Source organism: Elephas maximus, chromosome 3, assembly GCF_024166365.1.
Source record: "Elephas maximus indicus isolate mEleMax1 chromosome 3, mEleMax1 primary haplotype, whole genome shotgun sequence".
NCBI classification, from domain to species: Eukaryota; Metazoa; Chordata; class Mammalia; order Proboscidea; family Elephantidae; genus Elephas; species Elephas maximus.
In genome coordinates this window covers 32,507,919-32,521,554 of record NC_064821.1, presented here as the reverse complement: position 1 = coordinate 32,521,554, position 13,636 = coordinate 32,507,919, and positions in this window count along the sequence as shown.

Genomic DNA, 13,636 nt, shown 5'->3' with positions numbered 1-13,636 from the left:
AAGCAGGAAGAGGGGTCCAGCAAAGGCAGGGAGGAAGGCCTGAGCAGAAGGGGTGATGGGCATGGTCAGATGTGCCCCAGACATTCTCTTTTCCTGCCAGAAGTCATGGGCTTCCCTGAGGTGCCCATTCCAAGTGTGGGGGAAACGTTTCTTCCAGGGGTTTCTCTGAAGCCTGATTCTTAGCGCCCTGCCTGCCCGCCCTACCACACAGACTGACTCAGTTTGTCTGTTGTGTGCAGGAGCCCCGTGTGTGTGACCCTCCGCTGTCCTCTGAATGACTCAGGGGGTCTGGAAGCCCCCTTCCCAGGGACGCCAGGCTGCCCGTGGAGACTTTGAAAAGTCATGGCGGAAGCAGGCTGGCGCCTCCCTGGCCCAGACCAGGCTCCTGGGGGGCAGCCCAGCTGGCCTTGGCCCCATAGCCCACCCCCAGAGAAGGCCTAGGGGCTTGGGGGGATTTTCTCAAAGAGTCTTTGTGGGAGCGGCTGAGGGGGGGCTGCTGGGGGACCCCGCCCTGCGTGACTCAAGCCTCATTGCTGGGTGGTGACTCACGCCCAGGCCCCCTCCCGCCAGCCGTCTGCAGCAGGTGCTGCCAGAGACAGCATGGGATGGGGCCTCCTCAGCCACGTCCATGCCACCCCCCAGGGGTGGCCACCCTGCACGACCCTGGTTCCTTGCTGTCCAGGGCTCAGATCACAGAGAAAGTACCCTCAACCCTCACTTCCTCGGTGGGGCAGGGGCCCATACTGAGATGGCCAAGCTTGTCCTGTTGATTCATTGAACCCTCAAATCACTTCAGTGAAGGGTGCTACTGCCACCTCTTTTTTACAGATGGGGAAACTGAGGCTCGTGAGGCTATGGGGTTAATCCAAGGACTCAGGAGAGTCAAACCGAGGGACACACCTAGCCTGCTGCCCCATAGTGTTACTAGGTAGTAACCCAAGTTACCCTGTGAACCGGCGGTGCGGTTACTGCAGCCAACACCTTCGCCCCTGTTTTCCTGATGCGCAAACTGAGGCTCAGAGCCCTTAATTTACTGACAGACCCAAAGTGCGATGCTGGGTGGGATTCGAACAGATGCGAGGGCCTGCTCGCCGCTTCCCCACGGACTGGGGCGCCCCCCGCCGCCGGGCCCCTCCAGCCGCCGAGGCCCGCCGGGTCCGGGCCGCCCGCCAGGCTGCCGGGCGCCGCGCCCGTCCGCATCACGCAGCTCTGAGTCACCGCGCGCCGCCGGCCACGCCCCCTGCCGCCAACAAACAGGGCGTTGCCAGGCAACTGCCACCGCCTCCCACCCCACCTGCCCCGCCCGCGCGGACCCGGGTTCCAGCCTCCCGCCGAGGTGGAAGCTGCGAGGGGCTCCGGGACCCAGTGACCCATATTAGCGACTCAGATCAGGCCTGCAGACCTGGTGGGCGCAGAATTGAGGGCGACGGAGACGCCTGTGGTCCACTGGGGGTAGTGGCAGAGAATGGCTGCAGCCCAATCCAGTCCCACCTCTGGGTCCCCGGAGGCGGGTGCCAGGGTCAGAGGGTGGCACTGACTCACCTCTGTCCTGCTCTGAGGTCCCTGTGGGGTGAGAGAGACCCTGAGAGCTGAGCTGCAGCTGTGGCCGAGGAGTTAAAGCCATTTTTCCAGAGGGATGTGGGGAGCTGTCCTGGGCACTCAGGAGGGTCGTGGTAGGGGCTTTTGGCTTTTCACCCTCCCCGCTGGCTGTGAAAGTCGCTAATACTTAATGAGTGCCTTCTGGGTCCCAAGTCCTGGTCTATATGTGTGTCAACTAATTTAATCTTTGCAATCACCATCTGAGGTTGCACTGGTATGATTGCATTTTGTAGATGAGGAAACTGAGTCACAGAGAGACAAGTCCGGTACTAGAGGAGGTGCGCCCCTCTCAGCCGGGTGCAAGCCCCCTTGTGGCCTAGGGCTTCAGCTGTGGGTATGCCCGTGGGAGTCTTGAACTTACGACCCGAGTGCCAAGTACACGTGGAAGTGTGAGTGGGACATGTAAGAGCATGGTGGGGTCCCGGTGGGCTCCGTGGTGGCTGCCCACACAGGCGGCTGAAGGCTGTGCCTTCCTTCAGGGGCTGTACCTGCCCCCGTCCCGATGACCATGGCATTTGAGGGCAGGGAGAGGGCTCCCCAAGAGCCAGCATCGGATCACATCACTTTGGGCTCCCTACCACCCCGTTATAGTCACCACTGAGCTGCCCATAGGGCTCTGAAGGGGGTTGCCTGAGGCGCTGCACAGAGCCCTGTCCCTTCCCAGCTGCTAGAGAAGGGACCACCTTTTGGATCATTCACGCATTTAATGGATGCTCATTGTGCCTCTTCCAGGTGCCAGGACAGAGCACTGGGGACACAGCGGTGACCAAGGCAGGCCCAGGGATGCCGGGTTGGGTAGGGGAGTGAGTACAGCCTCACTGGAGAGCCTCAAGCCCCAGGGCCATGGTGGGGTAGGGAGGTGAGGAAGGCCTCCAGGGGAGGTGATGTCCTGGGACCTGAAGGGTGATCAGGAGTTGGCAGGTGAGAGTGACAGGTTGGAGAGATGGCAGGGGAGGGGGGCTTTGACTAGCAAGGCCTTTCAGTGGCTGAGGCTGGGATCAGAGGGGAATGGCTCACAGTGGGGGGTGGGGGTGAGGGGGATGCATGGTTGGATTTAAGGTTTAAAAAAGCTTTCTCTGGAGAATGGATGGGAGAAGGGTGGCCAGGAAGGTGGCTGTGGGAGTGTTTTTAGGCCAGAGATGACTATGGCTTGGGGATTGAGTTGTATGATCTAGCAAATAAAAATGCAGGACACCCAATTAAATTTGGATTTTCAGGGATACAACAAGTAGTTTTTAATACAAGCATGTCCCAAATATTGCATAGGACATACCTACACTAAAAAATTATTTGTTGTTTATCTGAAAATCATATTTCATTAGGCGTCCTGTATTTTTATCCTTAGGGTCGCTTTGGGTCAGCATCACTCCACAGCAATGGGTTGGGTTTGAGTATTTTCATCTGGCAACAGTTTGGGAATGGGGAACCGTTGATATCTAATACTCAGGAAGAGCTGAGCTAGCACTTGCTAGGTGCTCTCCCCTTTGAAGTGTGCCCTACTATTATACCCATTTTCCAGATGGGGAAACTGAGGCCCAGTCTATGCCGTTAGTAAGTGACTGAACCCCGATTCCAATTCAGGCATGTTGGTTACAGTCCGACAGGGGTTACACCCCACCATGGGGTGAGAGGTGAGTGCGGTCCCCCGGTTCCTCGCCGCTCAGGTAAGGGCCTTCTTAAGGCAATAGAATCCCCAGCTCCCTCGCAGAACCTGGCTCTGTGCCACCCCCGTCCGCCTCCTCTCAGGACACCGAGGCGGTGGGATGGACGGGAGGCGGCCTCTGGGGCCTTCCCTCAGCGGGCTGAGGCTCGGCCTCGCCTCCTCCGGCTGGAGGATCCGCAGTCTGCGCCCGCGGGCAGGGGGAGGGGGCTGGTTATTTTTACCTCTCTCCCGGCTGCCGGGGCGACAGGAAGTGAGCGCGCGGCCCGCCAGATGTGGGGAGCCAGGCAGCTGGGAGCAGCCACAGCTGGACTGGCGGGCGGCCGGGTGGGGGGGGCGGGGTGTGCGGAGGGTGGAGCTCGGGCTTCAGGTCCCCCTTTGTTCCCGCCGCCTCGACCCCCCAAATCCCCTAAGCCGCTCTCATCTCAGTGGTGACCTCCGTGTCCCCCGTCTGTGCGTCAGTCTCCGCGGTGCACACGAGGCTCTCGGGTATTAGGCCGGGAGGGGAACGCTGTCCCTCGCCCGGGGACCCCGTGTCCCAGCAGTTGGAGTGGGAGGGGGAGACGGCCCCTCCTCGGCCCCGCCTGCCACAGCCATTGTTTATCCGTCGGCTGCCTCCTAGGAAACTTAACCCGCCCGCTGTAATTTTATTTGGGAACTTCCGCCGGTTGCCATAGCAACCCCCAGTGACATCAGAGGGGCTGGGGCCCGAAATCCCCGGGAAAAGGGGAGTGGGGTTAGGGGGAGACCCCTGGGAGGGCCCTTCCTTAACCCCATGGTGCCGGCGCAGTCTAGCGGGAGAGGGCAGCCAGGTGTGGCACCTCTTGGGAGCCCCCCCATCCTGGCCCCGTGCCAAGTCAGGGTGGCTGGCCAGGCTGTGAGGTCATTGGGTCCTGGGTGGGTGGTGAGTCAGCCCCAAGGTAGGAGCTGGGCAGGCCTGGGGGCTATTCCTGTCTGATTCACCCCACTGTGCCCCTGAGCAACACCCAGAGGCTTCCCTGGGTACTCAAGCATCTGGCTGGGGGTCCCAAGGATCCTTTGGGCCCCTCTGTCCCCTAAACCATGGGTGGGTAGGCAATATCTTTCTTGGTGCTCCAGATGCTGGGCTGGGGGGGTTGAATGGAGGGGTGGGTGGAGGGGAGCGGGGGTCACTATGTAACGTCCTTCCCTGGATATGAGGAGTGGCTGGTGTCCTGGTGAAGGGGGGACAGGTGGTGGGATCTCTGCTCAGCCTATAACACAGTCAGTTGCCAGGTTGACAGGAGGCAGGGGCCCTGACTGGCATGGAGGAGTACAGTCACGAACAGGGGCCGGGCTGGGAGGAGCCACTCTAACCACAGTGACGTGGGACTTCCTCGGCAGGGCCTGTTTGATGTCTCTGTGTGCGGCGTTGCCATGGGGCCCGGCAGGCAGCCCTGCATGCCAGCCGGGGTGACCTGTGGGGCGGCTGAGCCTGTCAAGGTCTTCTGCCCCAGCCCTGGCCTGGGCCTTCCCGGCTGTATGTACCTGTGTGTACCTGTGTGCACATGCTTAACCAGAATCTACCTTGGCCCAGGGCCAGGACATGACACACCTCATCTGAGCCTTGTAATAAGTGCAAACTCCACGTTTTCAGTTCCATTTTACAGCTAAGGAAACTGAGGCTCAGAAAGGTACAATCACATGGCCAAGATCATCCAGCTAGAAAGTTGGGAAGCAAGGATTCGAAACTCCTACTGCACTCTTCCCCAACTCTATTACACCAGCCTTGTTGCTGTTTCTCAAATACCCCAAGCACACTCCCACCTCCAGGCCTTTTCATTGGCTGTTCACTCCGCCTGGAATACCCTTTCCCCTGATATCAGCAGGGCTCCTCTCTTACTTCCACCAAGTCTTTGCTTAAATGTTACCTCCTCCTCCTGGAGGCCTTTGCTGACCAGGCCCCCTACTCCTGATCCCCTTAACCCTCACCTAGTTTTTCCCTTAGCACGTACCACCCGACACACTATATATTTTTATACATAGTCATCTGTTTATTGTGTGGGTTTTCCCCCATAGATGTCAGCTTCATGAGGGCAGAGACTTTTCTGTCTTGTTCTCTTCTGTGCCCTAGTGCCTAGAACAGCACCTGGCCTATAACAGATGCTCAAGGAATGTTTGTAGAACAAATGAATGTGTGGGGGTGTGTGTATGTGCCCTGTGCCACTTGACAACTTGACTTCCTCCGGCTCTCCCTCTCTCCCCACCTGTCTTAGAAAGGACCGGGTGGTCACTTTAGCGAACTTCCATCTCTGTTGGCTGCTGCCCCTGGGTAAAGTGACCAGTTCATAACTGGGGCTTGTGGGGGCAGATGTTGGGGGACCCAGAGGGAGAGCTGAAGCTCCTGGAAGACCCTCCATGATTGGGCTGAGGGATGCTAAGCGAGGTGGGGTGGTCTGAGGCACATGTAAGAGAGCAGGGTAGGGCAGGTATCCCCAGAGGCCAGCATGGAGGAAGAGGCATTACCCCTAAATGTATGCCAGTTGCACTATGACAATAGGGCAGGTGTCCAGTGTAAGTCCTCGGTCTGGGGTGTGAGCCTCCTGGACAGGCTTCTACTGCATGGAGGGGTGCAGTAGAAGGTTGACACTGCGAGCTGTTTGCCACCATAATTTGGTCAGTTTCTGCTTCTGAGCAAGCACATATGTATTTCACAGGGAGATCCAGAGCCCTGGGGATCTCATTCCTCTCAGTGGTTTGTAGCCACTCTGGGCCCCACCCTGAGTTGGGGAATTCTGTGCCACCCCAAATCATCCCCTAGGCCCCATGGGTGGCTCTGCCCCTCCTGCCCCAACCTGCCAGATGCTGCAGCCTGGGCCAGCCTGCCCCTCAGGCCCCACAGGGAAGAAAGACCCAGGAGCCCTCAGGGATGGGCCTCATGGGATGGTAGCCAGGTGTGGCTTCCACCCACCTCTCCCCAATACCCTCAAGATCCAAGGCGGGGGGGTTGCTGAGCTGAACTGAGGAAATGGGGGCCCTGGAGGACATCTGGGGCATGGGTGACCCAGAGGCGTCCAACCAGTCCCTCCAGTCCCCTGCCTGGGCCTGCTGCTGGCCCCCCCGCCAGGCATTACTCAAAGGGAAGGCTCCCCTTTACTGCTGGGAGGTAGGTGATGAAGAATCCAACCCCCAATCCCAAAGATATGACTTCTGAAATTTTGGGGGGGGGTAGGAATAACTGCCCCCCAAAGCAATGCCCACACAGGTCTGGGGAGTGTGTGCCAGGCCCCAGAGCCCTGCCAGGGCATGTATGTGGGGGTGCTCAGCCCCTGTCCTGTCCTAGAGAGGGGTGAGTGGTGGCTGGGCATGCCAAAGGAGGCTGGCTTGGCGGTAGAGGGCACCACGCCCCTCCTTTGCCGAGTTTTGTTCCCGGCTCCCCACCTGGGCACTGGGCCAGGCCCCGAGGCAGAGCCCCGTCCTGGGAAACAATGCCTCCGTGTTCCTTCGGTGGAGGGGAGGCTGGAGGATGAGGCGGGAGAGACAGGAACGCAGGGAAGGAGGGAGGGATCAGGGAGGGCCTCTCTCCCAGGAATACTCCAGGAGCTGGGGAGTTTCCCAGAGGCCCTGGGGAGGAGGATGCCGGGAAGTCTAGAGTGGGGGAAGGGGACCCAGGCCCGGTGACCACCTGGGTTGGGGTCAGGAAGTCTCTCCTACGACAGTAGGAGAGGATTGGGTGGGATAAAAGGAGGAACTTCCTAACGCTGCAGAAGGCACTCTGGGAACTGTAGGAAGCGGGGTTCCTGTTTGGCGGGATCCCAGAATACCCAGGCCCATGCCCTACCAGAGGGGTCCCAGTGGCTGGATGCCCCGGCACCAAGCCGCCGCATATGCCCTAGCCCCACCGCCGCCGCCGGCCTCCCGTGTTGCTCCTTCCGGCACAGGGCAGGATTCAGGGCCAAGAAGGGTCCCAGGGGTGGGAATGGGGTTAAGACTCTTGCTCCCACCCTACTTCCATAGGGAGAGGTTAGGTTTTAAAACCGGGCTGGGACCAAAGTTCTGGACGCAGAGTGGTAAGATGGGTTGGGTTTGCCTCCTGGGCAGATTCGGGGTAAGAAGGGAGAAAGTTGGGCTTGAGTTGGGGACAGGACAGAGGTGGGGGACAGGAGAGAGAAAGTGAGGGCGGGCCGGCTCGGGGCACATGACGGCGCGCCCGCCCCGCCCCGCCCCCCGCCCGGCCCCGGGGGTGGGGAGGAGACGCGAAGGTTTTAAAGGCGATGGGGCCCGGCGGCGGGCCGGCCAGTGAGTCGGGTGGAGCGCCGGCGGCCGCCCCGGCCCGTCGCCTGCCGCCGCCGCCTGCGTCTCGGCCGGCCGGGCCCGGGGCGGCCAGAGCCCGTGAGCCGGCTCCCCTCCCCCCGCGGTAAGTCGGGGTGGCGGGAGGGGCAGGGGGGGAGCGGCGGCGCAACTTCTCCGGTGGACTCGTGGGCGGAGTGGGGTGCGCCCGCCGGGGCCCCAGCCCTCTTTCTGGGGGTGGGGAGGACGCGCGCCCGGCGCTTAGCCTCCGGGATGGGGGCGCGGGGCGCGGGGCCGGTTGCACTTGGTGGCGGCAGCAGAGTCCTGGGGCGCCCCCTACGGACAGGGGGCAGGGCGGCCCAGCCTCTGCTCCTGTCCAGGAGGCCTGCCGCGACCCGCACCCGGGTCCCCCAGGAGACCCATGAGAATGGGGTGAGGAGGGCGTGTCCCAACGCGCCTGAGGTACTTCAGGGTGGGCAGGGAGTTGGTGGCAGCGTCAAAGGGCATGTGTCCGGCTTAGGGTGGGGTGGGATGGATATGCGTGTGCCTGCGCCCCGGGAGGTGCCTGCCTGGCCAGGGTGGGGGTGGGGCAGGAAGAATGAGTGAGGTTCCCTGGAGCCCCCAGGCTGGAGCAGCACCGGAGTCCTGTGGATAGAGGGGCAGGGTTCAAGCTCTTGACCTGTTGGTCTGTGAGTGCCGGGAAGGCTTCCCAGCAGAGGGCCTGGTGGCACCCAGCAGTGCAGCAGGGCTTAGGGGACTTCTTGGGGCCTGGGAGGGCAGGGCTCAGTCAAGGTTGCATTGGGAGGCAGGCCAGTTTCAGGAGATTCCTGGAGGGCTGTATCCCCAGCTCTGTGCAGCTTTGGGTCCCCATGTCCTTGAGCTGCAGGAGGAGAGTGGAAGGGCCTAGATTGAGCCTGGCCCTCCATCCTAACCCCAGACTGACCTTTGACCCCAGCAGCAGACTTGACTGCTACCAAAGCCCACAGCCTTAGCACTGACCTTCCTTCTCAGACCAGCCCCTGCCAGGCCCCAGACCCAGCAGATGGCTCCCTGTCACCTTCCCTTCCCTGCCCCACCCCCAGCCTGCTGATGGTGTGGTGCATGAGGGTGATGCTGGGGGTTGTCAGACCCTTGTGATGAGGATTGGCCCCTGGCAGCCTTGCCCATGCTGACTCAAGCTGGAGGGTAGCACGCAACAGGTGCCAAGCTGAGAGGCGAGGTGATGTGGGACACACCCTGTCCACTCGCCCACGCACCCTGCCCAGGCCAGCCCAGGCACATGTGTTCACAGGCTGAATCCTGGGAAGGCATGGGCCCTGGGGCCTGGCGCCAGTGCTGCCTGGGCACCCAGGGGCACCCATTGCCCTCTGCGCTTGCTGGGTGTCCTCTGGGAGCTTCCTCAAGACCCCAGTTGGCAGGCCTGGTCTGTGGGACTAGAGGGGGCCCTAAAATAGCTGCTTGGCTAGCTCTGCCCTGGCACGCGGAGCACATGCGTGACAGGGCGTGTCCAGGGGGCTCAGTGCCGGGCCTGTCTGTGCTGGCCCGGCGGCCTCGGAGTCTACAAAGACCCTTGCTTGCTGGAGAAAGACAGAGCAGACGCTGACATGGACGCTCCAGGGGTCTTCCCAGGGACCCCTGTGCCCACCCCCTGCCTGTCGCAAGTGGAGGACAGATGTTGTGCGCAGGCTGCAGCTGTGGTGCAGGCCCCATCCCTTCTGCGGTCCCAGGGTAACTGGCTTTGTGGGGACAGTGGGGTGACCTGTTCGCCATGGGCCGGCGTAGCACTTTGACACACCTTAGGGTGTTTTCAGACCCTTCCTGGCTGATTTTGCCCTTCACCTTGGAAGACTGGGTGGGGGTCTGCTCGCCATAGACTGCTGTGAGGAACCCTGGGCAGCCCTGAGAAAGCTCTTTCCTGCCCTCTGGGCTCACTGGCCAGCTCTGCCCCACTTAGGGTTTGCTTTATCCTGGGTTTAGGCTTGCTTTTCCGACCTACTTTGTGACCTTGAGCTGGCTCTGACTCTCCCTGGTCCTCAGTTTCCCCATCTGCAAATGGGGAACATTGGGAAAGCAAGCTGAAGGAAAGGTGCCTTCCCCTCCCTGCCCCAGCCCTCCTCTTTAGTCCTTTTTGGGGCGCTCTGGGCCACCTTCCCTCCTGCTGCTGACTGTTTGGGGTAGACACGGAGGTGTGTCTGGGGCAGGCTCTGCCATTAGGGCTTGTCGCTGGGGAAAGATGTGCTCAGAGGGGTAGGGGGCATGGGTGTGTGGGATCCTTGGGGTGGGGGGAAGGACGCCGCCATACTGGGCCCGGCTGAGTCACGCTCCAGCAGTGCCTTGCCCCAGGGTGCTGGAGCTGGCGCCACCCTGGGTGTGGTCACTGAGCTGTGGCCCTGGGCATAGCGGGGCTGGGTGGTCTGGGGTGCAGGGCTTGGGTGGTGAGGGGCCAGGGAACTGACTTCTGAGACGCTACCACCATGGCCTCCTCTGCTCCTGTGTCCGGCCATCACCGTCCACGGCTGTGTTCACCCACACTGAGAATGCCTGGGGATCCAGAGACCCTAAGCTTCAGGCCTGGGGACTGTCGGGGTGCTGATGGAGGGGTAGGGGGCCCAGAAGCCAGTCTAGCTGAGACTGCTCTCAAGGCCAGTGGCTCCAAAAGCCCAGGACACTGCCCAGGACATGGACTTATATGGGGAGATGGCAGAGGTGGATGCGGAGGTGGGGGTGCACCCCTCAGCTAAGGGCTCACAGCATGAATGTTGGGAGCATCTGGGAATTTTGTGGCTGGTTACGGGGGACTAGAGTCTAAGCCAGGGGTTGGGGTGTGGTGTGTCTGGGCCCAGTGGGGGCTGGGAGGCATCTTTTCTGGTTCCCCTATTTATAACAAGTGATTCAGTCCCCACTTACTCACCCCTTCCTGAGCTCCCCTCCAGCACTGGGTGGGCAGCGGGGGCCCACCCATTCACCAGTGCCCTGGCCCCTTCCAGCTGGATGCCAGCTTTGAGGGTGCCTGTCAGCCGGTTGTTATTGTCACTGCGTTGGGATTGGGGTAGAAGTGGGGGGCTGGCAGCGCTTGGCTGGGCAGCCCAGGTTGGCGGCTGGCTTGGGGCCCAGCCTACGGAGCTTCTGCTGAGACTCTGGGCCCATTAGCCAAAGCGTTAGTGACAGGCAGGAGGGCAGGCAGCCGCGGCGGCGGCGACGACGACGACAACGACGACAAGCAGGGCGGGGCCAGCAGCCCTTGGTATTTTCCGATCCCAGCTGCTCTGCGAGGGTGGAAAGTATTTGGGGACCTGGCTTGGGGGCGGTAGCGGTGGCGCCCCCGGCGGAAGTTGCCCTGATTCATTCTTGGAGCACCGGGTGGGAGGGTAGCACTACGCGTGCCCACATAAGTCTCACACGCACACGCCCTGTCTGCAGGGTTAGATATATCCACACAGATACATGCACGGGCTGGCCAGGGTGTCCTGGGGCTCCCCGACTCCAGGCTCCGCCCTTCCCTCATGCCTCCTAGATGCCAGGGGCTTGGCCCTTCCTGGACAGCTCTCCCATGAGCCTTCGAGGCACACCTTGGGTAAGGGAGACCCGGCTCTGGACACCTGCGTGCCACTACCCCTACATGCGGGACCTGGCCTTTGGTGCCCGTGGGGACGGGGAGTGGCCTTGGCCCCGGCTCTGCGCTCTGTGCAGGGGAAACCCCACAGGAAATGGGCCTGGCCAAATGGCCGCCCTTCCCGTTCTCGTCCCTGGGACTTGAATGTGCTGTCTCACTTCCGGAGGAGCCCAGGGAGACTGACGGCCCTTTGGGGCCTCGTCTGCGCTGGCTGGTGCCCCAGACCCTGTGTGGGGGAAGCAGGACATTTCTCCCCACCCTCCTGGATGCTGGGGTCCTACCTGTGACATATTATTACCCTGCTTGGTGTCTGCCTGACCCTCTCCTAGTTACATGTATTACTCATGGGGTCCCCATGAAGTTCTCACTGTAACCTACTAAGTAGATGCTATTATTATCCCTGTTTTACAGATGGGGAAGGTGAGGCCCAGAGAAGTTGAGTAACTTGCCCAGAGTCACCCAGCTAGGAAGCTGCAGAGCCAGGGCTCAAACCCAGGCAGGCTGGCTCCAGAGCTGGAGTCTCCCAGCCACATGACTCTCCTAGTCAGAAGCTCTGGTTACCAAATACTTAAGGCCTGTGCTCAGAAGGGCCTTGCACTTGGTTTAATGCTCTGCTGTTGCAACCGAAGTTCTTAATGATTTAATGACATGGGGCCCCGCAAACTCTGTAGCTGGTCCTGGTGCTGGGCACTTGCTGAGAGCTTTACATACACACTGTTGATGAAACCTTCCTGTGCTACGCAGTAGAGGCTGTTGGCTCCATTTTACAGATGGGGATACTGAGGCTTGGGGGACATGAGGAAATGCCGAGCTGGGATTTGAATCTCAGGCTGTTTGAGTGGAGAGGCCTGCATCTTCCAGCCTGGGTCTGAAGCTCTGCGTCTGTGTGCCAAGGGACAGAGCTGGGTGCTCTCTGGCAGCGCCCATTCTGCTGGGATATGGGGTAGTCTGGGCAGGGCCAGGAGCAGGCTTGGCTGCTGGAGCCGGGGCCACAGGGGGCGGGGGCCGGTGGTTTCCTCCTGCCCTTCAGGCTCGGAAGTGGCGCCAGCTGGGGTGAGATCACTTCCTCACCCGCCTGCCCGCCACCCCCTCAGCTTCCTCTCGCCCTGGCCCCATTTGGCCTGCCCAGGGCTAAGAGGTGGGGGGGACAGGCGGTGTGGGGGGGGCTAGATCTGGAAGTTCCTGAAGGCTCCTTGGCCTAAAGGGACCTCTCAGGACCTGGAACCAGGGTATGGGCAGGGGTCAGCCTCCTGGTCTGGATTTCCCTCCTGTGGCTGCTGCACGTGGGGAGGGAGCTTCGCTGCAATGCTTCAGAGGTGGCAGACCAGGACCTGGAGGGGAGGGGCCTCCAAATCTCATCACCTCCTTTCCTCTCTCTCTCCCCCCCAGGTGCCAGCCACTGGCCCCGCCGGTGCCCCCACCCTGTGCCATGGCCGGCGGGGGTTCCTGGGGATGGGATTTGCTGCCTGTCACAAATCACATTGCCAGGGATTTCCAACCGACCCTGGGCCCTGCCTCGGGGCCACCGTCGCTGCCACCACCGAGATGCTGCCAGGGGAAGGGGTGGCAGGGAGGCTTCTGCCTGCGCCTGGCCTGAGGAGCAGGGCTTAGCTGCTTGTGAGCAGGGTCCACACCAAGTCGTGTTCACAGTGGCTAAGTTCCGCCCCCCGGGCCCCCGCCTCCTTCAGCCCTGCCGCCCTCCCCTCAGCTCCTGGGCCTCCCCGGGCTCCCCTGGGCTCTGCCTCCCGTGCCTACTGAGCTGAAACACAGTTGATTTGTGCAGACTGGCTCAGTTCAGCAGGAACAGGAGTCTCGCCCTCTCGGAGCCCGTGGCCCCACCGTCCTTGGGTGGGCCGATGCCTGGGGGAGAGACTTGGACCCAGACCTGTGTCCAGAGGAGGGACATGGGGAGGGATGGGGCCTGGCTGGGCCCAGCTGTCTGCTGCAGGTCCCCTCCCCCAAGTCTGCACTTGAGGACCCCCCACGTGGTCTCACATTGGGCTGGGCTGTGCTGTGCTCCCAGGCAGCCCTTCTGTGAAGAAGGGAAGCCAGCTGTGTCCCCAGCCTGGACAACCCCTGGGCTTGAAGCTTCAGCCCCGCCTTTCCCTAGCCTGGCAAGGGCATGGGCCAGACTGGGCCTGCACCTCCCACCACCAGTTACCCAAGAGGAAGCTGTGTTGGGCCCCCAGACCGTTAAATGCCAGCTCCAGGTTTCCGGAACCAGGCTGGTCTGATCTAAGCATGCCTGGCCCCTTTTCCCTGAGCCCTGCAGCTTCCTAACTTGGGGGAAGGGGCGATGACCCCCTCTTCTGGCACTTGGGGCAGGAACAAGGCTCCTGTGGTCAGAGAAAGGACATGAACTACCCTGCCCTCAGATGATCCCAGGGCATGGAAACAAGTTGAGACTGCCCATGATTCCGAGATGAGATGGGGTGGGGCTGTGGAGGCAGAGTGTGCCCCCTCCCGCGCCACCCTCCGCTAATGCGGCTGATGCCACCTGCCCTCCAGGCTGTCAG